General features: G+C 41.8%; 1 protein-coding gene across 3 annotated transcripts in view; it reads left to right on the forward strand.

Moving 5' to 3' along the window:
- Positions 1-2,561: 2,561 nt before the first annotated feature.
- The window catches only part of thsd7ba (thrombospondin, type I, domain containing 7Ba), a 300,618-nt gene continuing 278,832 nt past the window's right edge, over positions 2,562-24,347 (forward strand). For 2 of the 3 annotated variants that reach the window (XM_077216171.1, XM_077216172.1), the window contains exon 1: positions 2,661-2,758. The gene's annotated coding sequence lies outside the window, so the exon portion shown is untranslated. Of the gene's footprint in view, positions 2,759-24,347 lie in introns of all 3 variants that reach the window. The other variant, XM_077216170.1, reaches the window with a different exon arrangement.

Here is a 24,347-nt window from a genome sequence, read left to right on the forward strand (position 1 = left end):
GAGACCATCCCGGTGTTGGTGGCCGATCGGAGCCTGGAGTTATGCCCGTTCAAAGGCATATCTTTTGGGGCTTATATCTCGGGAATCCCCAGGCCAAATTGCACCAAACTCGAATCGAAGCTAGGTGAGGACGAGCCCTTTCCAACGAGCTATCCCACAAGAATCTAGGTGGTCTAGGTCGGGAGTTACAGTCGTTCAAATTCGGTGGTCTCTCGAATTAGCGATCCGCGGGGGGAGGGGGCGCTCCCGAGGCCCGCGACGATAGTGTTCGATTAAGGCCCAATAGAGGACCGTACCATCCAAATTTGAGCGCGCAGGGAGTTTCCGAGTTATGAGTGAATTTGTACTGGGAGGGCGTGGCCTAACGTTATACTTTCGTTTTCAGCCTTCCTGTGACACAATCGTGAATAATACATGAATTTTAACAAAATGTGATTGTAAATGTTAAAATAATGATTTTATAAAGTCTAAATATGAAGTATATATAACAATATTAGGGAGTAGTATGATGAAATGACAGCAGGGGGCAGTAAAATATCACTTATTGGCTGTTATACACCCTATTATAGCCATCCAAATGAAGAAGTTATACCTTTTTTGATAATTATTGATCTAGAGAGTCCAGAGAATTGTACTGACTGGTTTTAAACATTATGATTTGAAAATTATATGATCATAGATGGAAAATAGCATTTACAGCCAATACAGGCAATTTACCATAGGAAATATATGGTTTTAAAGCTTTTTAACAGTTATAGCGCCACCTATGGTCCGATCTTCATGAAACTTTGCATGCTTCTTCACATTGTTATGACACATATGCTCATCAATTTTTTTGAAGTTCTAATTTTTTATTTATGATTTATAGGCTTTTGAGTGTATTTTGTCACGCCCATTTTCTAAATGACCCTGTCATAGCAAACCAAAGGACAAAGTTAAACTTTTTTTCAATAATTATTGATCTAGAGAGTCCAGAGAATTGTCGTAGACTGGTCTGGTTCCGATAGGGCGAAAAACCAGGGACTAGTTCGCAAAAGCAGGTTTTAACATATTCGTGAATATTTAATGAACGATTTGATTGACAGCAATGGTTCAAGAGGCAAAGTTGTTCAGCACGAGGAGATCTGTCAAATGATATGCATATTGTGGGGATGTGTGCAACACCACGTGATTACAGAGCCGTAAAACTCGTTAGCGCCAACTAGTGGCCGATTTCTTTCAAAACTCTTACAGACCTCTTGAGCCATGAGTTAAACATGCCCAACGAGTTTCATGCTGATCGACCTCCGTTAACGTTGTCTAATAGGTGCGCAAATTCATTCGCCGATGGCGGCCATGTTTTTTGAGATACGCCAATGTCCTTATATACATACATGGGGCCTTGGACCAAGACACTGCATACCGATTTTCAAGTCAATCGGACTAACGGTTAGGTGGTCATAGCCCTTTTTATGTTTTATTAATGTTATACCGCCACCTAGTGTTTTTATATATTTTTAATGGCATCTTTTTTTCACTTTTTTCCACCATTATTTTTTTCATTTTTCTAAAATGAGTCATTAAAGCCATTCAATATTACAGTATTGAAAGCCAGGCCTAAACTATCATTTATTAACCGTGCATTAAATGTCAGTTCATTTCCCCCACACAAAAAAGTTTACTAGCATAATTGTTTTTACAATAAATTTGATGTCAGTATCTTAATGAGGATCGAACGTCTTGGTAATGCCTCAATAATGCAATTATTTATAATTGTTTCATGCATTGAATCATTATTAACCACAAACTGAACTATATTGTTACACTGAAACTGAAAATGCTTCTCAATGGCGTATAATGTCCATCGAGGTTAATGCACATCTAATGTACAGTGAATTTAATGCATGTCCTGTCGAGCTAATGCTCAGGACTTCTCATCGAAAGATCTTGTGAGCTGTCAGCTCCATTAAAAATAAATACACCTCACATTAAAATGTCACCACTTGTGCATCTGTGCCTTCATAAATATTCCTGTTAGTGTAGTTTGTGTGGTAATTTACAATTTCAGCAGGCACAAATAAATTACAATGCTTCAAAAAGACACTTAAAAGATGTTTGGAGTGCACAAAAACATTTTAGAACAATTAAATCCACATTCTATGCCATTTCCACTTTGAAAACAAACCTCTTTTCAGAAGTCAGTGTTGAAAGGATCTCAAGGCATTGTGGAGGAACCGTATAGAAACATAAAGAGTGTGTGACAGTGAAAAGACACTTATGGATCCAGACAGGCAGTGAAAAGGGACCAAAACAATAGTGTTGCACTTCAATGAGGGGCTACCGAGCGTGTGCCACGGCTTCTGACAGCAGCGATGAAACGGGGTTTAGATGAAAATGAGGAAAAGCACATGAAGGGAAAAGAAAAGAAGAGAGAGAGAGAGAGAGAGAGAGAGAGAGAGAGAGAGAGAGAGAGAGAGAGAGAGAGAGAGAGAGAGAGAGAGAGAGAGAGATTGTTTGGAAGGGGAGGGGGTTACTTGAGGGGAGCAGGGCTGGCTAAATAGGAATCATTCCTCTTAGCCAATGAGTTTAAAGAGAGAAGCAGATGTCACAGGAGTGAGAGGGACCACCTCCGCAAGCTCAAGCACCCTCAGTGAAAAGAGTGCAATGAGCTGTGCGCTGTCACATCGGTAGTTGCTATCTTTCTCTCTCTCTCCCGAACGCACACATTCTCGCGCTCCTGCTTGCTTTCGCAGGCTGTCAGCTGGAAGCATCAGCATAGGTAAGACTTGCATGTTACATCGCTGTCTGTAGATTAGTAGAGGATGCCTGAATGCTCATTAAAGTGTGTCTGATTTTCCATTTTGTGGGAGTTAGATGCGAGTTTCTCCTGATATTGGTACACTCTGAGAAACTGAGGAGGCTCTTATGCAAGTGCCACGGCTTGGAGCTTATTTTACGGAAACTTTGATATCAGACGAGAGGAGAGAGTCCTAGCTTTGAGATCTGCTCTTCTCGAGTGTATGAATTATAACTAAAGGAGTGCTCCAAATGAATGGAGTCACTTTGTGTGGTCTCAGAGAAATGCCGGTTAAGGTGGTCCGGTCCACGGCCAGGTAAATCACTGTTCAGATGCTGCAATCTTGAAGTAAAAATGACAGCTGTGGGATTTGTGCTGACTTTCGCCGCAGTTGGCATGTTTTATCTTTCTCCTGACTACAATAAAAGCTGTTTTGTGCCTGCCGGCTCTCGCTCAATCCAGGGTCCCAGCCCCACATCTTTTTGTTCAAGGAGGTGTGCTTAGACTGATCAATTCCTTTTTGTGTGAAGGAGACAACAGTGTGGGAAGGTGTGTGTCTACTGCAGGGTGTTTTTCAAAGCGGACTGTGGTTGTCATTAGTTGTTACTGTCAATGTATGGAGCATTAATGCTGAATATTTACAAAAAAATAACCGATCAACAGATATATTGTGAGCTGTTGTTGTTTTTTTAGCTATATTTTAGTCCCAAGAGTTGGATGTTGAAGTATGTCTTTGAACTTCCATGACTCACTGACGCTTACCTGCCCTACTTTGAGAAGAGGATGAGAACGTATTATTCATACTTCATGTAGGAATTCAGATGAAAGCCTTGCAATCTATTACCTGCATTCCTTTTGGCCCATTTTCTCCAGACGACAATACTTGAAAGTTTTATATCAAAATATCAGACGGGTATTTGCTTTGTGTTATTTAGTCAAGTCGACACATTGAAATGGAAGCATCTAGAGTTGTGCACAGCCCACATGTCCTGTTTGTGTTGAGATATAATGGGAGTTCTGCTCTTTAAAATATTGAAGATGCTGCAAACTTTTGGAGGTTTTTTTTTCACATGCAAATTAGTTTTGTGGCAGACAAACTGCAAGTTTGATGCAAATGTGCAACTCTGACAACAAACAGGCACTGGAGTCGATCCTTTAGTCATCTTTTTCACACGATCTCTTTCTCTAATGAATAAATAAATTCAGCTCGCCACTGAAAATAGAACCATTTGGTCTGCACACTCCATAAGTAATGTCAGTGTGTCTTCTATTTCATTTATACACGTGATGGCATGTGGAGAAAGAGCTCCGTTCTGCGGCAGCATTTCGCCTTAATCAGCATCCACCATCAGACGTTTGATCATCTCTATCTGCAAGACTTTAAGCCATCCCAGACCTAGACATACCTCCCCTCCTGCAGCCATCTCTAACTGTGATTAACCAAGCACAGCTGAGCTCTCCTGTCTCTCAGAGTTAGTGGATATACATCAGTTTGTGACGTTTGTTTTCCATCTGATGGGAGCTGTGAATTAAAGCTGAAAATGAGAAATGGTGTATCTCACTGCTTGTATTCATTGCTGCTTGCTCGTTTTTGCAGTCGTTTCTGGAGCCATCTCAGGTGTGGGAATCAGGCAGTGTTATGGCAGGTGTGGACTGATGCATATTTGTAGGCTTGAATCATTCATAAAAATAGGATGGAGAGCTCAGGGCCTAACTGTGCTGAGACACAGAGACTGACTGTGAAACACTCTAACATCCCGTTAACACAGAAAGCCAGCATCAGTATAAAACTAGAGCGCTTGCCTTATAGTCAACAAAGCTGTCTATAGTGGAAGATTGTGATTTGTGGCATAGATCGCTTCAGTGGTTATACTGGAAATGGACTAGTTTAGTCACATTGGGTAATTTAACTTGTTTGCAGTTTAGAGAATGTATAGATCAGAGTCTGTAGAAATAAAGAATAATCAAGATCAAGACTTTTGCTGAAGTTTTCCTAGACCCTGTAATCTCATGGTTTTCTCTTCTACTGTAGGTTCAAATTTTGACATGTTACTGCTCCGTTCAATTTCACCAAATTACCAAAGTCTGCCATGACAGCCCAGAGATTTCAATATAAACCAGGGTTTAGAAACATTGGTTCATTCTGAGTTTGTTCTAAACAGTACCAAATTAGGGTTTTTTGGCTTGTAACAATAGCAGAACCCTTTTTGGTGCTAAATAGAATGCTTTTTATAAGGTTCCATAAAGAACCATGCTTTGAAAGTGCTAGAACCTTAATGGTGTTATAAATAACCTTTTCAACAATATTTTTTTTCATTAATAGTAGTATATTAGTGTCTTCATATTATTAATATTACTATTTTTTTTATGAATTACTTATTAATATTGTTTTTTTTTTAGTCCTCTATCTGCCTGGTCTTATATCGTGTTGCCTCTATTTGGGTTTTACATTAAAACAAAACAGCATGTTGTGTCAATTAGGTACTTTTATTTTTTATTGACATGGCAGATTGTAGCAATAATTACAGTGCTCTAACAACAGAGGTTAGCTGAATACATTAATAAATAACAATTGACATTGAACACGATGTAGATGTAAGGAAGACCAAGTTTCAGTGAAATATTTTCACAATCCTCTATGATGTCTTTACGTCCTTTATTATGTGTGTATTCTGAGTGGCAGTTTCTCTCTGCAGATGATGAGGTTATGATACGTGACAGCATCTGAAATGCACAATTTAGAGTTACATTGTGTCTCTTCCATTTGATTATGTAAAAACATGTTCATGAAGGCCAAAATTAGCAAAAATGGACAGAATGAGCCCTTTACCATGTTAAAATGAAAAGGTGATATAAAGTCATGGTATAGCTTTAATGTTTTTGTGACTATGTATGTTTAGGCATAAAGTAATAATTAAAAAAATCAAACAATATGGATCACAGATTCCATATCTGTGTTACTTACTTTGTGAAGAAGAGAAGAAGAGTATCCTTAACTGAACAGAGCTGCTCACACTTACATGTTCTGTTAAACTAAAAAATAGAAAAAAAACATGATTGTTAGGAAATGATTGTTACAATTTTTAAGTTATAATTTATAGACATTTGAAGAAAGAAATAATTTACCTGTTGTGAGAGTATGTTGACAGTCTGTGTGGTATCTGTAGTTGTATAGCTGAGCTCAAAAAAATCAGTAATGAGGAGGCTTTGACTGTTGCAGATTTGAAAAAACAAAAAGGCGTAAAGAACCCTAAACTCTAACACAAAGAACAATTTCAGCATATAAAGGGTGCTTCAGGATGATACGGTACTAAATAGAACTGTTACTATGTTTAAAGAACCTTTAAAGAACCTTCTTAGTGTAGAAACAGTATTTTTGCAAGTGTTTTCCAACCTTCTTTTTAAAATAATAACCAGTTTAAAAAAAAACAGTAAATAATGTTCCTTTTTAACATGAGAGTATGTTTTTTGTTAAATAATTAATACTTCTATTCAGAAAGGATACAGTTTCTACAAAACATGTTTTCTATTTTCACACACTTTTTAACATTGATAATGAAATGTTTCTTGAGCAGCAAATCAGCATATTAGAATAATTTCTGAAGGATCATTTGATACTGAAGAAGACTGGAGTAATGATGCTGAAAATTCAGCTTTGCCATCACAGGAAACATATTAAAATAGAACAATTATACATTTCTTTAAGTTCTCTGTGAATAGATCTTTGGTGTTTGGTTTCATAAAATATTTTGAAGAAAAAAATATGTTATTAACAGTTACCATCATTTAAAAATAAGTCTTTTACTCTGGAACAATTGAAAGGGTTTTTATTCATGTTATCTATTACATTCTGCTTCAGTTTTCAGTTTTTTTAAACATTTCTAATCTATGATACAAACGACCAAACTATCCGAGTTATTCTGTTATTCATTATTTTTATGGCTCTATGCTCTAACCTGTATGTGAAAATTTGCTCATTTATATTTTCCCCCCTAAGGTATTGTAGGAGAAACTTCTGAGCAATATAATTTTATTATAAGTAAAATCAACTGCTTCTTCTGTCTTTGTCTGTTAATTGATTATCAATCCTTCTGGTAAAGGTAAAACTTCAAGTTCAAGTTGGTTTCCACCTTTTGCTGAAGCACATACAGAGTGATTGAAGTTACAACAAAGCATGAAACAATGAAACAAGACAGTGTTCGATTAAGCGCACTATCTTAATACAAAAGCATGCTGCAATTTCATTGAAATACACCTCACGTGGAAACCGTTTTTTCGCCATTGTTTGTCCATGACACATAAAAGTGTCTCATTTGTCTGTTGATGAAAGCAATTGATTAATACTCGAATTAAATGCTGAACACATCTCTGCAAGCATATCGCTGAGATGTATTAGAGCATTTAAGGTCTTGGCAGACGCGTTCCTCTGTGAGTCGGTAATGGGCGAGGAATGCCAGGAAAGCCAGAGTCCACACCAACCCCCCACACTCACAGATAAAAACGATGTGTCCCTGGTGGCCTGGAACATGATTTCAGCCCGTATGAGGTTTCAACAGCTTTCTCCATCTGTCTTCTGTGCAAACAGTGTTGCGCACCTTCTCCAGTGTTTATCGATTGAACTTTTCACTCTATCAGTCATCTGATCGTGCTCTCCTTCCTTATTTGCTTCTCCTAAACGTCACAGTTCTTCATCTGAAAATCACAGCAGGCAGCTGAGGACAAGACAAGAGAGAAACTTAGAAAGAACATCAGCCATTATCTGTGAATATATTATTTGGCAGGACTATACATCTATCAAGTCCGTCTGCGTCTTTCTGAAGTTCCTCCTGAAACCAGCCTTGGAAAAACCTGCAATATTATTTGAAAAGTATGGTGATTACGTAGCCGACTCTTAGCTTAGTATTTCTTCTCCCAAACTTCTGATGACTTTTACAATCGGAGCATGTTGAAGTATAAGTACACAAAGTGTGGTCTCATCAGAATCCAGGAAATGACATGTTTTCCCTTTTTCCCACTGTTTCTTGATGAAGTTTGAGTCCACAGTATGTCTTCTGGGAGCTTATTTCTGGTGTTAAAGAGGCCTGAAGTAGAAACTGAAACAGAGCAACCAAAAAGAATCTGGTGATTAATTGTGTTTCTGAAGGATGTTGTTGACCAGTAGAGGACATTTGAATGTCTCTTTGAACTGAAAGACTTGCTTTTATCCAAACTAAAAAGGCTGCTCATAAGGTCTTTTTTTAATCTCCTTTGTGTGTGTGTGTGTGTGTGTGTGTGTGTGTGTGTGTGTGTGTGTGTGTGTGTGTGTGTGTGTGTGTGTGTGTGTGTGTGTGTGTGTGTGTGTCTGTGAATCAGAGCTTTGCTTGTTACCCTACGGTGATGAAAGGAAGACGAAGGCTTCGTACGTACGTACATATTCAGATCTCTCTGTAATGGATCTGTGCATGGATGCTTTAGCTGACACAAAAGAAAGGAATAGGCATGTGGAAAGCTATTTGTCAATGACAGCTGAACTGACCAGCCTGATTCCTGTGCATTTTAATGGCCTCTTATACATGTGCTGCTGCCTCTGTAGTGCGTACAAGGTACAGATTGCTTTATCATTTTAAATGAAACCTACTGATGTGAAGATATATTACCCACAGCTGTCTCATAAATCTGTGAGATGGGATAATTTCTCTGAAGCCTGAAGGCTTTTATGAAGAAAATCTGAATGGTATTTGCTTGTGCAGAACTCATCGCCATAATACTTACTTTTGGATAGATACTTGGGATGCATGATCTATCTATCTATCTATCTATCTATCTATCTATCTATCTATCTATCTATCTATCTATCTATCTATCTATCTATCTATCTATCTATCTATCTATCTATCTATCTATCTATCTATCTATCTATCTATCTACCCACCCATCTATCTATCTATCTATCTACCCACCCATCTATCTATCTATCTATCTACCCACCCATCTATCTATCTATCTATCTATCTATCTATCTATCTATCTATCTATCTATCTATCTGCGCTTTTCCACTACATGGTACGGTACGGTACGGTTCGGTTCGGTACGGCACGCTTTGGCGCTTTTCCACTGCATGGTACAGTACGGCTCGGCTGGGCACGGCTCACTTGTGGAGCTTTTCCACTGCATGGTACGGTACGGTACGGCTCGCTTCGGCTCGCTTAAATGGTACCACCTCTGTTGAGGTTCCAAGCGTACCGTACCGATACTAAAATGTGACGTGGAAGCACTGTAGATCACTGATTGGTCAGACAGACAGAATCGTCACTATCAGCGTCATTGTATTTGCGAGACATCAAACCCGCTAGATTTAAATAGCCATCTATCTATCTCTGTGTCCTTGACAATATTTTATATTTAATTTGTTTGTTTTGTTTTCATGTCCTCTATTCTTACATTTACATAGATTATCCACTTAGAGTAAAATTTTAAAATCATGTTTATTCTTTAGCAAAGCTCAAAATGAATACATTTTTCATACTGTGCATCATAATGTTGTCCAAAACATGTTGTGCACCATGATGTGGTGCCTAAATTTTTTTTTTCTTATCTCAATTTAGTTGGCTATTATATATTTAGTTACTTAGTTCATTATCAGAGAATATTGTAAAATTCATTGTTTATCTTGTTTCATATTTTTTGCAGATTGTTTGCTGTCATCTAACACTAACACTTGAAGTTAATCTTTAAAAAACACAAATAATTCTACAACATGGTTAAATGTAATCATTAGTAATTAATACTGTGCAGTTTTTTATTACGGTACGTTATCATTTTGTTATGCCTTAATTCACTTTCTTTTTAGAAGCATGTAAAACAATTTATTCATTGATTCACTTATTTATTTTATTTTAGATGTCAGGCTTGTGCACAATTCAGAGTTGAATTGAGAATGACTCCTAAATTCAAATTCAATTTTTGAATTTGAATTGAATTTGAACTGATGTCAAAAACAGGATCTAGAATTACAATTCGAATTTGAATTAAAGGAAGCAGAATTGCAATTCAAAACAAATTCTAAGAAATTCATATAGATATTTTAAGTGAAGTGTTTAACAATGAAGTGATTGCATTACATATTCTATAAATGATATTAGTTTGAACTACTTGTACAGATTACATTAACAGGAAATATTTTCCCCCAGCAATGAATGTTAAAAGCTCTAGTCACAGAAAAAATAATTAAGTTTGATTTATTGTAATTGTAATTTTGTGGAACATGATAGAACATGACTCAGAACATGATAGAACATGACTCCCAGAATTACTTTAGTAAATCTTTAGAAGAAAAGAAAAAAACAATTTTAGGTGGACATTTGTTCATATATATATATATATATATATATATATATATATATATATATATATATATATAAGAACAAAATGTATGCAGGGTTGAGGAGTGAGTTTACTAATGAAATTATGTTATTGAATTACAAAATGAATGTAATTGTATTTAGTTGTATTACTGAGGTAAAATGTGTAATTTAATTAGTTACTAATCAAATTAGGCTAAAAGGAAATTAATTTACATTGATAAAGTAATCCAAATAAAATAATCCAAACCACATTTATAATGGGTAAGCAATTACATTTCCAAAGTAACCTTTCTAATGCTGAATGTAGGCTATGTGAGATTCAACATATTCTTTCTGTTGTGTGACTAGGGTGACCACCCGTCACGCTTTGTGTTGTACCGCACAGCATTTTCACCCCTTGTCCCCCACGTCGCATATTGAGAAAATGTCCCGCATTTTTATAAGTTTGTTTGTTTTTAATTATCATATTAAGAAAATGTACATGCGTTCTTTTGCCTTTTTAAGAAAGCCTTTTATTTATTCTTTTTACGCCGTAGTTTTTCATCTATATTTAACAGCGCTTCGTCAGAAGTACAAATACAACAGCCGTTTTTAAAATCATATCCAATGGTTGAAAAGAAAGGAGTAAACACGGTCACTAGTGGGTTGTCAATCAAAATGTTGAGCGGTGATTCGTTCCATGGGTTCCCTGTCAGAAAACAATTGGATAATTCGGTAAAATAAAATTTTTATTTAACAGAATTTATCAATTTATTGCCTGCTGTAGTTTTTTAATTCACATCCTTTCTAAAAAATATGAAAGTGTTTGGTGTAATATATTCTTAATATATAAGGCTATTGTCAGGCGTTTTGCAGGATGCAGAAGACGAGGACGAAAGGAACTCAATTTAGATGCTTTATTTACACATTTAGCTTACAGAGATGAAGGGAAACATACCAGGACTTCAGTTCATACAACTAAACAAAGACGACGACCGACCAAGACAAACTGAACTGAAGCAAACTAAACAGCAGACGAACCCTCCGGCGTCCAGGGTGGAGCTGTTGGACCCTCGGGCATCCAGGGCGAAGCAGGCTGTGGGAGGGACCACGGCGGAGCAGTCGGACCTTCGGGCGACCGTGTCGGTGAGGACCCTTCGGGCGACCGTGTCGGTGAGGACCCTTCGGGCGGCCGTGGCGGTGAGGAACCTTCGGGCGGCCGTGGCGGTGAGGACCCTTTGGGCGGCCGTGGCGGTGAGGACCCTTCGGGTGACCGTGGGCTCTTGTGCGCCCACGGCGAGGGCCTACTGCCCCCCCCAAAAAAAATACTTGGGGTGAGTGACGGGTGAGTGGGGTGGCGCCAGAGGTGAAGGGGTCTCTGGGCTGGACGGAACCAGCGGTGAAGGGGTCTTTGGGCTGCACGGCGTCAGCGGCACGGGCTCTGGCGCAGGGTCTACGGGCTCTGGCGCAGGGTCTACGGGCTCTGGCGCAGGGTCTACGGGCTCTGGCGCAGGGTCTACGGGCTCTGGCGCAGGGTCTACGGGCTCTGGCGCAGGGTCTACGGGCTCTGGCGCAGGGTCTACGGGCTCTGGCGCAGGGTCTACGGGCTCTGGCGAAGGATCTCACCGGGATCAGCGGTGAAGGCTCTGTGATCTACGGGCTCTGGCGCAGGGTCTACGGGCTCTGGCGCAGGGTCTACGGGCTCTGGCGCAGGGTCTACGGGCTCTGGCGCAGGGTCTACGGGCTCTGGCGCAGGGTCTACGGGCTCTGGCGCAGGGTCTACGGGCTCTGGCGCAGGGTCTACGGGCTCTGGCGCAGGGTCTACGGGCTCTGGCGCAGGGTCTACGGGCTCTGGCGCAGGGTCTACGGGCTCTGGCGCAGGGTCTACGGGCTCTGGCGCAGGGTCTACGGGCTCTGGCGCAGGGTCTACGGGCTCTGGCGCAGGGTCTACGGGCTCTGGCGCAGGGTCTACGGGCTATGGCGCAGGGTCTACGGGCTCTGGCGCAGGATCTACGGGCTCTGGCGCAGGATCTACGGGCTCTGGCGCAGGATCTACGGGCTATGGCGCAGGATCTACGGGCTCTGTGCTGGACGGGACCAGCGGCGAAGGCTCTGTGCTGGACGGGACCAGCGGCGAAGGCTCTGTGCTGGACGGGGCCAGCGGCGAAGGCTCTGTGCTGGACGGGACCAGCGGCGAAGGCTCTGTGCTGGACGGGACCAGCGGCGAAGGCTCTGTGCTGGACGGGACCAGCGGCGAAGGCTCTGTGCTGGACGGGACCAGCGGCGAAGGCTCTGTGCTGGACGGGACCAGCGGCGAAGGCTCTGTGCTGGACGGGACCAGCGGCGAAGGCTCTGTGCTGGACGGGACCAGCGGCGAAGGCTCTGTGCTGGACGGGACCAGCGGCGAAGGCTCTGTGCTGGACGGGACCAGCGGCGAAGGCTCTGTGCTGGACGGGACCAGCGGCGAAGGCTCTGTGCTGGACGGGACCAGCGGCGAAGGCTCTGTGCTGGACGGGACCAGCGGCGAAGAAGGCTCTGTGCTGCACGGGACCAGCGGCGAAGAGGGCTCGGTGCTGGACGGGCCCAGCGGCGAAGAGGGCTTGGTGCTGGACGGGACCAGCGGCGAAGAGGGCTTAGAACGGACGGTACTGACCATGAACAGGGATCTTAATATCGCCTTGAGATACCGTTCAATGGTCTCAACGGGACCTCCGGGTGTAATCAGTGCATAAAATTGTGGATCCAAACCACTCCAAAATAGATCCATGAACTGCTAATTGGTAAGGGAGGTTTGATGGCTAAACTTAATAAAGTCCTCAATGTAAGATTCAATCGTACGGCCATTTTGGTAGAGAGAGCACAAGATCAGCCCCGCTTCGTCCATCTTTTGTTTGGTCGGTCGTTCTGTCAGGCGTTGTGCAGGATGCAGAAGACGAGGACGAAAGGAACTCAATTTAGATGCTTTATTTTCACATTTAGCTTACAGAGATGAAGGGAAACATACCAGGACTTCAGTTCATACAACTAAACAAAGACGACGACGGACCAAGACAAACTGAACTGAAGCAAACTAAATACAGAGACTGATGAACAATAACGAGGTGAAGACAGGTGAAACAGATGATGATTAACAAGACACAGGTGACAACGATGATGACGGGCAGGTGTGTAAACTTGAGGGATGCTGGGAAGTGTAGTGCAGAGACAAAGACAGACTGGTGCAGACGAAGACTGTGACAGCTGTCAATAAACTAATTTCATGTTGTTTTATATTTTATTTGTTCATTATTTATTTTGTTGGATTTTAGTTGGACTTATTCAGTAATGTTTAAAAAATAGTGATCTGCATGATGCCTGCTCTCTTGCTCAGTGATGTTGAATTTAAATGGCAAAGTAAAAATAAAGACATGTTATGTTACATTGGTGATGTAATTGTGTTGTCTGGAAGGGGCTAAATAACAAAGTATTTTTATCAGCTGAAATGCAGAATACAAACGTTTTTATTAAGTAAAATGGACATTATATAACAGTTTCAGGTTATGTTTTAGTGTTGGTAACATGTCCCACATCGTCCCACATTTGGTTTGTTTGATGGTGGTCACCCTATGTGTGACTGTAGAATTTCTTTGAATTGCCATGAATTTAATTCCACTTCCTGTCATTCAAATTCAAATTCAACTTCCTGTGGGGCGGAGTCAATTCAATTCAAATTCCAATTCATGAATTGAATGGAGGCCAATTCTGAAATTCTGAATTTTGCACAAGCCTGTTAGATGAACTACTATAGTAAACTAGTATACTTTTAATATCAGCATTTGTTAGTTATACAGTCTGTCTAGAACAGTGGAAAGTCCCAGTGCTGTTGGATTGTGTATCAGCACTTTGGAATGCTGCTCCACCAATCAAATTCAAGGACCGGAACTAACTGTTATATTGAATACTACCATTGAATACTGGTTCTTTTAATGCATCAACAATTCCCTACACTATTACTTTATCAAACACAATTTCCTACTGAAATTAAGCAGGACAGCGCAATATCTGGCTCTTTACAGTTAACACATGAGGTTGCATTTGAATTATTTTGGTGATATCAGTTTTTCCCAATATATAGATCATGTTTGTCCAGCGTGCTGGCGGCTGGCCAGTGGCACGCTGTCGCCAGCCCTGGATAATTAATAGCAGAGGGATCTGGAGGCGTGGGGTGGTTTCGCTCTAGCTGTACTGTAGGCGTGTGTCAATCTAGGCTGAGATGTGCTGCCTACAGCAACATTAAGATTGCAGTCATGGTGGCCAGAGTTACCCAGTTCCCATCATGCCCTCTGACCAACAGATCAGGGGAGTCCCAGAGACATAAAATGAAGGTCAGCCTCTTTTAAATGATGGATTTGTGACACACAGCCTTAGGCATTGTGTGTGTAGTTTACAGCATTTGTATTTATCATCTTTTTACTCTTTTAATTTTGTAACTGTTTTAATTTACCTTGCTTTTATTTTGTGATTAGTTTAATTCCTTTCTGTGTAAAGCTCTTTGAATTACCATAGTGTTTGAAATGTGCTATATAAATAAACTTGCCTTGCCTTAAGCATGATGCTTCAGTTCTACAACGTACTCGGAAGCTAACGTAACCTCGGTTCTCTCTAGAGAGGGAACGAGTACTGCGTAATATCTTACGCTATGTAATGTACTCATACGCAGTACTCGTTCCCTCTCTAGAGAGAACCGAGGTTACGTTAGTAACCGAGTACGTTGTAGAACTGAAGCATCATCTCGTTCTCTTACGAGAGTATCTCTCGTACTGCGTAATATCTTACGCTATGGGGAACACACTGTAACACGCCGTGCGTACTGGGATCCAACACCAAAGTCCCAAGGGCAGTAGCCCGGGGTACGTATAGTGCACAATTAGGGATGGGACGGTATGAAAATTTCATATCACGATTATAGTGACCGAAATTATCGTGATTATCAATATTATCATGGTTTTGTTAAAACAAGCTGAAAGTGTTAAAAAATAATTGATGCTCACATTGAAAACATTTCAACAAGTTTTATATCTGAGAATCAACAAATAAAACGAGCAGCTCTATGCACTTTTTAAAGTAAGATTCTATTCTGTGGCATTTCTTTCCTTATAATGACCGTCGTCAATAGCAACGCACATACATGTATCACAACGGACGCGCGCTCTCATTTCATTCAAATACAACTTGTCATCTTGCGTCTCCGTTTTTGATTGTATTGAAAATGAAATCAGAGTTGATTTATTGTTTACAGAGTTTGATAATATTGTTGTGATCATCTTGTCTGGACGAGTTTTTTACGCTGTACAAAATGGATTTAACAGGTAAGAATAGAGACATTAATCTCTATTCAATATGTCCCCGTAATTATGTGGTAAAAAAAAAAAATCGGTGTTATAAGTATATAATGAATATACATTATCTCTTAAATGTCACTCTTAATAGTCTTGTTTGAACTTGTTCGTTCGTCTTTGGCTCAAAGCCCTTTATTGCTGCAAACTTTTCTTCGCGGAAGCTTCAAGTTTATTACAAATGAGTGAGATAAAATATTTCAACTCAAAACAACATTTTGTGCCCAATTATTTCCCAGACGTAGTTTTAGTATTGAGATCAAAGTTATCTTGCCTTGCGTTCGCTACACCAGTGAGTGATGGTCACACAAGACGACTTGGCAGATTTGAAGTGTTTACGCCTATCACAGCGACTTTTTTTTTTGCATGTTCTGCAGACAGGGTGACCATTCTCGATTAAGTTTCCCTCAGGATTTTTGTAAATGCCAAAACATGACCACACCTCAGATTTGGTCCTCTTAAAAGGCTGAAAAATCTCCCGAACACGGTCACTGCCTTCCGCCATTCCTTCTCGAATAAAAAGAAAAACCCCAACATTGTGCGCCTGGGTCAGACTGTTGCTGGCTGGACAGGATTTATAGTGAGTTATTAAAATCGCGATAATCAAACACGGTTTTAATGATAACTGAATTTTTAACGATACTACTAACCGTCAGTACATTTTATCGTGGTTTATAGTGAAACCGGTAATCGTCCCATCCCTATGCACAATCACCATAGACTCACAGAGAGTCGGAGAAGAGTGGCTGCAAGCATCATTCCCCATGAAATAGCATCCTACGGGAGCTGATTATGTTAACAGTGTTTCACGCAGACAGGGTGAACGTGTTCAGCCTGAACTGGGTAATAGTATGGGTTATTCAACACCCATGGAGCTGTTCTATCGATCAGTGAGCGATGCACAAGCAAAACTCAGCATCTGGGCCGGCGCAGCGGGGTAGACAGCTCTGAATTCTAGACTGACAGAAGCTTGGCTTGTAAGGCGGGAACCTCTAGGTTATAAAACCTTATAAATGTAGACGCGAGGCCCAGCCCGCGGCCGTACAGATATCTTGCAGGGTAATCCCACTATACCACGCCCACGATAAGGCCACGCCTCTCGTGGAGTGCGCTCTGACACCCAAAGGAGACTGCAGGCCATTAGAAGTGTAAGCCAGCGCTTTAGCGTCGACTATCCATCTGGATAGGCTCTGTTTTGATGTGGCCAGTCCCTTTGGAGCGTGCGCCAAACAAAACGAAGAGCTGCTCTGTCTGTCTGAAGACAGACGAGCGGGACACATAAGCTCTCAGTGCCCTGACGGGGCAAAGGAGACTCGCATCCTTCTCCTCATCATGAACCGGGAGGGCGCACAGGGAAATAACCTGGGCCCTGAACGGTGTGTTGAGAGATTTGGGCACGTACCCGTGCCTTGGTTTGAGTATGACTTTTGAGTCATTAGGCCCAAACTCCATACATGACGCGCTTACTGAAAGCGTTTGTAAGTCCCCTATGCGCTTCACTGAAGCGAGAGCCAAAAGAAACACCGTTTTGAAAGACAGATGCTTCATGTCTGACAAATGGATTGGCTAGAACGGGGCACCTTTCATGGCTTCCAAAACCATAGAAAGGTCCCACACCGGGACTGAAGGAGGTCTGGGAGGGTTCAGCCTCCGGCCTGGCCTGAGAGAGGAGGTCTTTCCTCAATGGTTTTGGCCACGGGGCAGTGCTGGTCAGCTGCATCAGGACTGGGAACCAAGTCTGGTTTGTCCAGAGCGGAGCCACAAGCAGCACTGGGCATCCGTTTTCCCTGATTCGTTCCAGCACTTGAGGCAGGAGCGAGACAGGGGGGAAAGCATAGAGGAGACAACGGGGCCAGACGTGGGCCAGGGCATCCTTGCTTTTGGAGAAATATTTCGGACATTGAGCGTTCTCGTGGGACGCGAACAGGTCTACCCGCGCTCTGCCGAATGTCTCCCACAGCAGTCGGATCGCCTGCGGGTGCAGCGACCATTCCCCTGCTGCGACATTGTTTCTGGACAGTCTGTCTGGTCCCAGATTCAGGTGACCAGGCACATGCGCCGCTCTCAGTGAAACCAGGTTGTGCTGAGCCCAGACCAGGAGGCGTTCCGTTAGCCTGGATAAGTTTCGGGACCTGATGCCGCCCTGGTGATTTATGTATGCCACCACTGACATGTTGTCCGACCGGACCAAGACTTGGTGACCCTTTATCTAGGGACAGAGGCGCCGTAGCGCGTTGTCGACTGCCATCATTTCCAGACGCGCTGTTATGGATAGCGAGTCCAGTACTGTTCCCAGAAAATACATTTTCTGGCTGGGAGACAGCGAACTCTTCACCCAATTGACTGTGAGACCCAGATCCTCGAGATGCTCGAGTAATGTGGTCCTGTGTTCTATGAGCTCTGATTGTGATTGAGCTAGAATCAGCCAATCGTCCAAGTAGTTCAAAATTCGCATGCCCTGGAGTCTCAGGGGTGCGAGAGCCGCGTCCATGCACTTCGTAAATGTACGGGGCGCCAGGGACAGGCCGAACGGCAGGACTTTGTATTGGTATGCCTGGCCCTCGAAGGCGAATCTCAAGAATTGCCTGTGACATTTTATATCGGCTTGTGCAGCGGCTTTTGCAGCGCGTAGAGCGAGGTCCGTAGCGCTTCGTAGAGGTCAATAGAGTCGTTCCTCGTCCATTTTACGGAGAAGCTTGGAAAATCTGCAATATAGCCATTGTATGCAGCGCTGACGCAGCTTGCCCGGCGGCGGTGTAAGCGCGACCGTGCATGGCTGACGTCACTCGGCAGGCTTTCGAGGGTAGCGCCGTCAAAGCACGCCGTCCAGCAGAGGGCGGGCAGAGATGGGATGCTACCGCTGCTTCCACTGGAGGAAGAGAAAGGTACCCTCTATCTTTCGCACCGTCCACAGTGGAGAATGCTGCAGAGACAGAGGTACGCATCCTGGCCGAGAAGGGGGCGTTCCAAGACTTCGCGACTTCCTCGTGAAGCTCAGGAAGGGAAGGCTCGGGTCTCGACTGTGATGGGGCGGTGTCCTTCTTGAGGAAGCATCCATCCAGCCGGTTGCGCGCAGGCTGCGCGGGCGCCTTCCAGTCGAGGCCGAGGTTGTCGACGGCTTGAGAGAGCAGACGCATCAGCTCATTTTCAATGCCGGCTCGTCTCTCAGACGTCTCGCGGGCAGCGGGGGGGAGGTCCACAGAGCTCGCCCAGTCCTCGCTGTCCGATGCCAGGATAGAACAGGCCTCGGCTGGTTTGTCGAGCTCAATGACGGAAGCGGTGGCAGACGGCGGCCGCTGTCCATCGGTGAGCGACTCGAGCGATGCCGGCGAAGCTGGCGGGCGAACCGGCGAGCTTTGGCGGGCAGGAGAGAGCTCAGGGGTGCGCTGAGCACGGCGCTTCTTACAGCGCAGCACCACAGCGGGCAGAAGTGCGGGCTCCGAGAAGGATGCCAGGCGAGTCCTCAGAGTCACCATAGGCTTCAGCTCGCAGTGAGGGCATCCGCCGTCAGCGAGCGCGAGAGCCGCATGATCTTTACCCAGGCAGGAAACGCAGATCACATGGCGGTCCCCGTCGCTGAATTGGGCTCGGCACGGGCCACAGGAAGAAGGCATCTTGAAAAAGACGCTAGCTCTTTTAGGAGTTATATAGAAGTGTGAGTTGCAATGGCGAACAAACACTCTCAGCAGAGGTAAAGGATATATACGCCGGAAAGCGTAGCAGGCACGGCGACTGAAGGTGATGAGGTGAGGCCAGCGGCTTCAGGTTCAAGGGCTCGTCCCGCAGAAGGCTTGTGTCGCTTCTCACTCTGGATCCAGCGATGCGTGAGCTTCGCTGAAGAGATGAAAATCAGTTGTATCAGCCTAATCGAGCTATATTTATAGGACGAGGCCACGCCCTTTCTGGCAGGACATGACGAAATGGGCGCTAAATGCCCCCATTGGATATGGTGTCACGCAGGGCCTCTCTCGATTGGCTGCTGCTGTTGCCGCAGGGCAGCCAATAGGCGCGCGAGCCGTCTTGCCTATGTCTGCATGCTGCCGCACAGCGTTTTACATTAATTCAAAATTAAGGATAATTTTTGGCTTCAGTATCTCGTGGAAAAGAGGTTTTCCCCATAGCGTAAGATATTACGCAGTACTAGAGATACTCTCGTGAGAGAACCTAGTAAGAAGCCTATGGAGACAGCATTTAAGGAATCATAAAAGTCTTGCCTACCTTTTTGAATGGCATTTAAAGTGTCTAAGATATCTCTTTTTGGCCAAACTGTATGGCAGCATTGCATAAGACCTAAAAGGAGTCCCAGAACGCATTGTGCTGAGCTAAGTGAAAATATAAATGGACATGGTGAGAAAAGTTGTTGATGTTATAAATGGGGATATTTGATTTAAAGGGACATAGGAATTTCTCCCATCTAGCGGTGAAATTGTATTTTGCATTCAAACGAATACGGTAGCTGTTATGTACCAAAAAGCTGTGACAAACAATGCAAGAACAATCAAATGCTCTATTAAAATATATTCTTATCGAATTTCTAGGTTACATAAAAAGTAAACTTACAAACCTTGTTTTTAGCGCCTTCTCAACTTTATTCAATTGCTGCTATTCATCAAAGAGCCTGTTTAACTTTTAACTATAAATGTTCTACTGTCTATATAATAAAGTACACAACCAAGCAATGAAAAAAAGCATGTCATAAGACAGTAATATTGACTTAGCCTACCTGTCGAGGAGAAAGCAGGCAACTTCAACCTCTCTTTTGAAATCTTTCTCCTGCATTACCTGGAAAAAGCTATCCCTACATTGACTCTTGTTTTTTGTAATCTCTGGTCACGTTTCCTTTTACGTTCAATTTTGGACTTTTTTGGCGACGAGGGTTTCTTCTCCTGTGGCTCGGCATATGTATGCCATTAAATATAACAGTGCATTTCAGCCTTGATGGGGCAGTGACAAGCGCCTCTCACTGCTCTGCTCCTCCATTTCTGCTGTTTTCAGTTACGTGACGCTGGCTCTGAACGAAAACGCGTTGTTGAAACGCGTTGGCCTAGTACTTTTTGACCCTCTCTGCTATTATAGTTTTTCATTATGGCGGAACGACATGGAAGCCGCCGTGGACCTACCCGTCACATGTATATAAAGATAATAAATTCTTCGTTTACGAGGATAAGTCAGATAATTGGCAGAGGTATTTGTACACCATTGAGGACATATTTATGAATAAAAATATTGATTTTAGAATATTGACCTAAAAAACTACACATAGTCCCTTTAATACAAAAAATCAATAAAAACATTGAAATTGAAATGAGTTTTTTTCATACAAAATAATGAAAATATAAAGGCTGCAAAATATATTTTCAAATATAAAGACCCCATTTATACTTTGTTAGAAAGCCAAAGTATCAAAGTATATTTTTTTCTCCCCACCATCAGAGTAATACCAGAGTTCGTTTTCAATCCAGGTTTATTTGTAAAGCATTTTTTTTACAATAATTTTAATTCCAAAAAAAACATGTTAAAAATTGTTAAACATATTCAATGTTAACGTGTTAACTTTTAAGTTCCAAAAAAATAAATAATAATAATAACATTTCGCCTTTATTTAGACAAAAGAGGAGAGAGGGGAATTGGACCAGGATCGGACCTCTAGCCGGGATTCGAACTCAGGCTGCCCGAAGTGCAACTGCACCACATGTCGGAGCACTTGCCCATACGGCTATGGCTCGAACCCTTAAAAAAAACATTTTTTTTTTTCTTTTCTCCTAATCTTTCTGCTGACCCCCAAGCTCCTGTATTAAAATATAGTTAGCAGTGTTAGCTTAGCAGTCTTCATGATATCAATTGAGAGTTGCTATTAGTGTTTCTGCCCATGTAGAGTGTCCAAATTGGTCACTTATTAGGTTCCATGATCGTAAAAATGCTGTATTAGTAGGTAGCCTTCTATGTAGACAGTACATTGGTGGCTCACTAGACCTTGGAACAGAACAGTAGTGTTTGCTTGTATTTGTGTGTGGATCTCTTTGTGCTAGGTGTCTTGGTAGCAATTACCCTGGAGAGCAGAGCTGCATGACTAGATCTGCAGTCTGCTCCACACATTTCAATTGCATCACTCCCCCACTACCTTCACTAGACGTCGGCATGCTAATGGCAAGGCAGGTGTAGACGTGATCTTTTGCGGGGCCTTGTGAAGTAAGTTGCTTATTGATTCTTATTGGTTCAGGGATGTCATGGCCTAAGCCAAAGGCCCTACAATCCATCCACTGACACTGAATTCAGCAGTCAAGACACAGGGGAAAAGTCACCTTTATGCACTGGAAATTGCGTAAAGCCCTGTGTGTTCATAACCTCTATTAGTTCAGGATCATAGACACTCAACGGAGCTCCCTGATGCTCAGAGAATAATCATTTTGAGCGGTTGCATTCCACCACATTCTCATTTATTGTCTAATTGCTTTTCATCCTTGAGCTCTTGATCTTATTGTGTGCCGCAAGTAATGTTAGTGTCAAAATGCTTTGGAAGCAGGATGAAAACATCTTAAAGCTTGTCAGTATTGCAAGTATATGTCTGTCCAGTTCCGGCAAATGTTATTCCATGAGATTTCTTGAGGCTAAATTATCTTTTTTGTACCAGTGATACAACAAATGCACTTTTTTTTGGGAAACAAATTCATTCTGAGGCACAATGTATTATCTTCTATAATGTTCAGAACATAAATCAGGGTAACACTTATTGTTAAGGTGACATGCTACTATGTGTACTCGTACTTACTATTGTAATAACAGTATTATGCATAATTACAAGTAACTAACCCTAAGCCAAACCCTAACTGTTACTCTATAATAAGTACATGTAGTTATTTAATATTACTCAGTACGTATTTGAGTAAGTTTAATGTAACTACATCCCCTTAAAATAAAGTGTTACCCAAATCAGTAATTTATTTGGACCACTTATTGGCAATTATTGTAGCAAGTCAGATAGATTGAGGATTTTGGCCAAGTTGACAAGTTACATTAATTGGAATTGATATCTTAAGGTCCTATTGGAATGATTTTTGGATTATTGAATATCCCTCATCAAATTGTATTCGATTTTAAAAGAGGGAGTGAGTCTTCTCAACATACACTTCAAGCAGATCCATAGTCCACAATGCACCATGATTGTGATGTCACAGCAGATCGCTCTTAATTAACCCCATCCCAAACAACTCTAGTCTATGATATTGTAATTATTTTGACATTTAACTGCATTTAATACTTGTAGCTACCTTAAGCAGACTGATTGTTAACGGTTATAGTTTATTGTATTATAATTTTTGTTTGTGTTTTTAATATTTAATATAAATATATTAGTATAATTAGCATTTGTTTATATTTAATTTTCTAACAGCACAAGCATACATACAGGCCTATAGAATGGTATGTAAAACAAATTCATTAAAAAAAAAATTGTAAATAATAAATCAGCTCTATAGTAGATTCCAAGTGATCTAGAGCTTAGGGCATTCCATTTGAACACATTTCAAGGGTTCTACCAGTATTGGGCACTTCACATCCGAGAGAACGGGACAGAGAAAGGTTAGCAAGGGAAGGGCATAAAAAACTGGACTTAAATGCATCCTCTGTGTGGATACAGATAGGAAACTGTGTTAGGATACCAGAGAAGGAAAATCTTTATATTCAGGCAATAGCTAAAGCAGTTAGTCTTTTTAATGTCTGTCTGCCTGCCTGCTATATATCTTAGCATCTGTTAATTACCCTTATTATTAACTGCCAGTTTTGGCACTCCATAATTATGTGTAAACAGAAGAACACCCACATAGAGATGCATGTATTACCATTATTAACAACCAGCTTTCATTTTCCCATCATGCAATCACACTATGTATGGTCAATGATTTTGGTCTGACTACAATAGCCATGCTGGTCAATGTCATATCTCTTTCTCTTTCTGGCTTTCTCACAACAGCTAATGGAATTAGTGTAACTATGTGCATTAGGTGTATATTTGATTGTTATTGTCTGCTGCATCTGAAAAATATGCAAAATGTAGTTTGGTTGGACAAGCCTGTCAGCTAAATGATTAGTGTTTCCTGGCAAGATTACTGCTTTTCTTCAACACTACACAAAATATGTGCAAAATCAATTGGTAGTCAACATTCACAGTTACAAACTATTATGATCAATACCATTTTGTTCCGACACGATTCTTTGACACACTCCAATAATTTTTCACTGGCACTGTCTTGTAAATGTGATAATTCCTACATGATTTGAAGGCAGCATGATGGGGTTCCTACGCTATATGCCTGTACGCGCACATGCTTGTTTTTTGGTGCTTTGTCATTGACTATAATTTTTATATAATATATTTTTATATTTAAATATAAATATTTATACATTTAGTTATACATAAATTGCACTAATGATATTTTCTCTGTCCTAAAACAAAATGTCAGAAAGTCATTTATGGAGCTGATTTCAGGTTGTACTGTCCTTGCGGGGACAGTTGGTCCCCACAAAGCAGTCAAAACGTGACATACACACACAGACACACAATTACTGCTCTATTCTTTTTCTCCATCCTCGTCCCATTAGCCCCATTCCTCTGAAGTTCCTAATCCCTGTCAGGTTTGGAGGGGTTTGTGTCCTCCTTTGCATCTTCACCTCTCTACACTCAGTGCAGAAGTGACAGACAACCATTCAGTTTAAAAACTTAAAGAGATAAGACTTATGGGAATAAGAGGGCTCTTTTGTGCCCAATGTGACTTTTCATAGAGCAGACTAAATCCTTTGGGGGCTGTGCTGACCAAAAACCTCAGACACATCATGCATGACAACTATCTTTATTCTCAATGAATCTCATCACTCCA

The sequence above is a fragment of the Siphateles boraxobius genome, unplaced genomic scaffold, assembly GCF_051911475.1.
Source record: "Siphateles boraxobius isolate OS27281-9 unplaced genomic scaffold, OSU_SipBor_1 7, whole genome shotgun sequence".
Classification (NCBI taxonomy): Eukaryota; Metazoa; Chordata; class Actinopteri; order Cypriniformes; family Leuciscidae; genus Siphateles; species Siphateles boraxobius.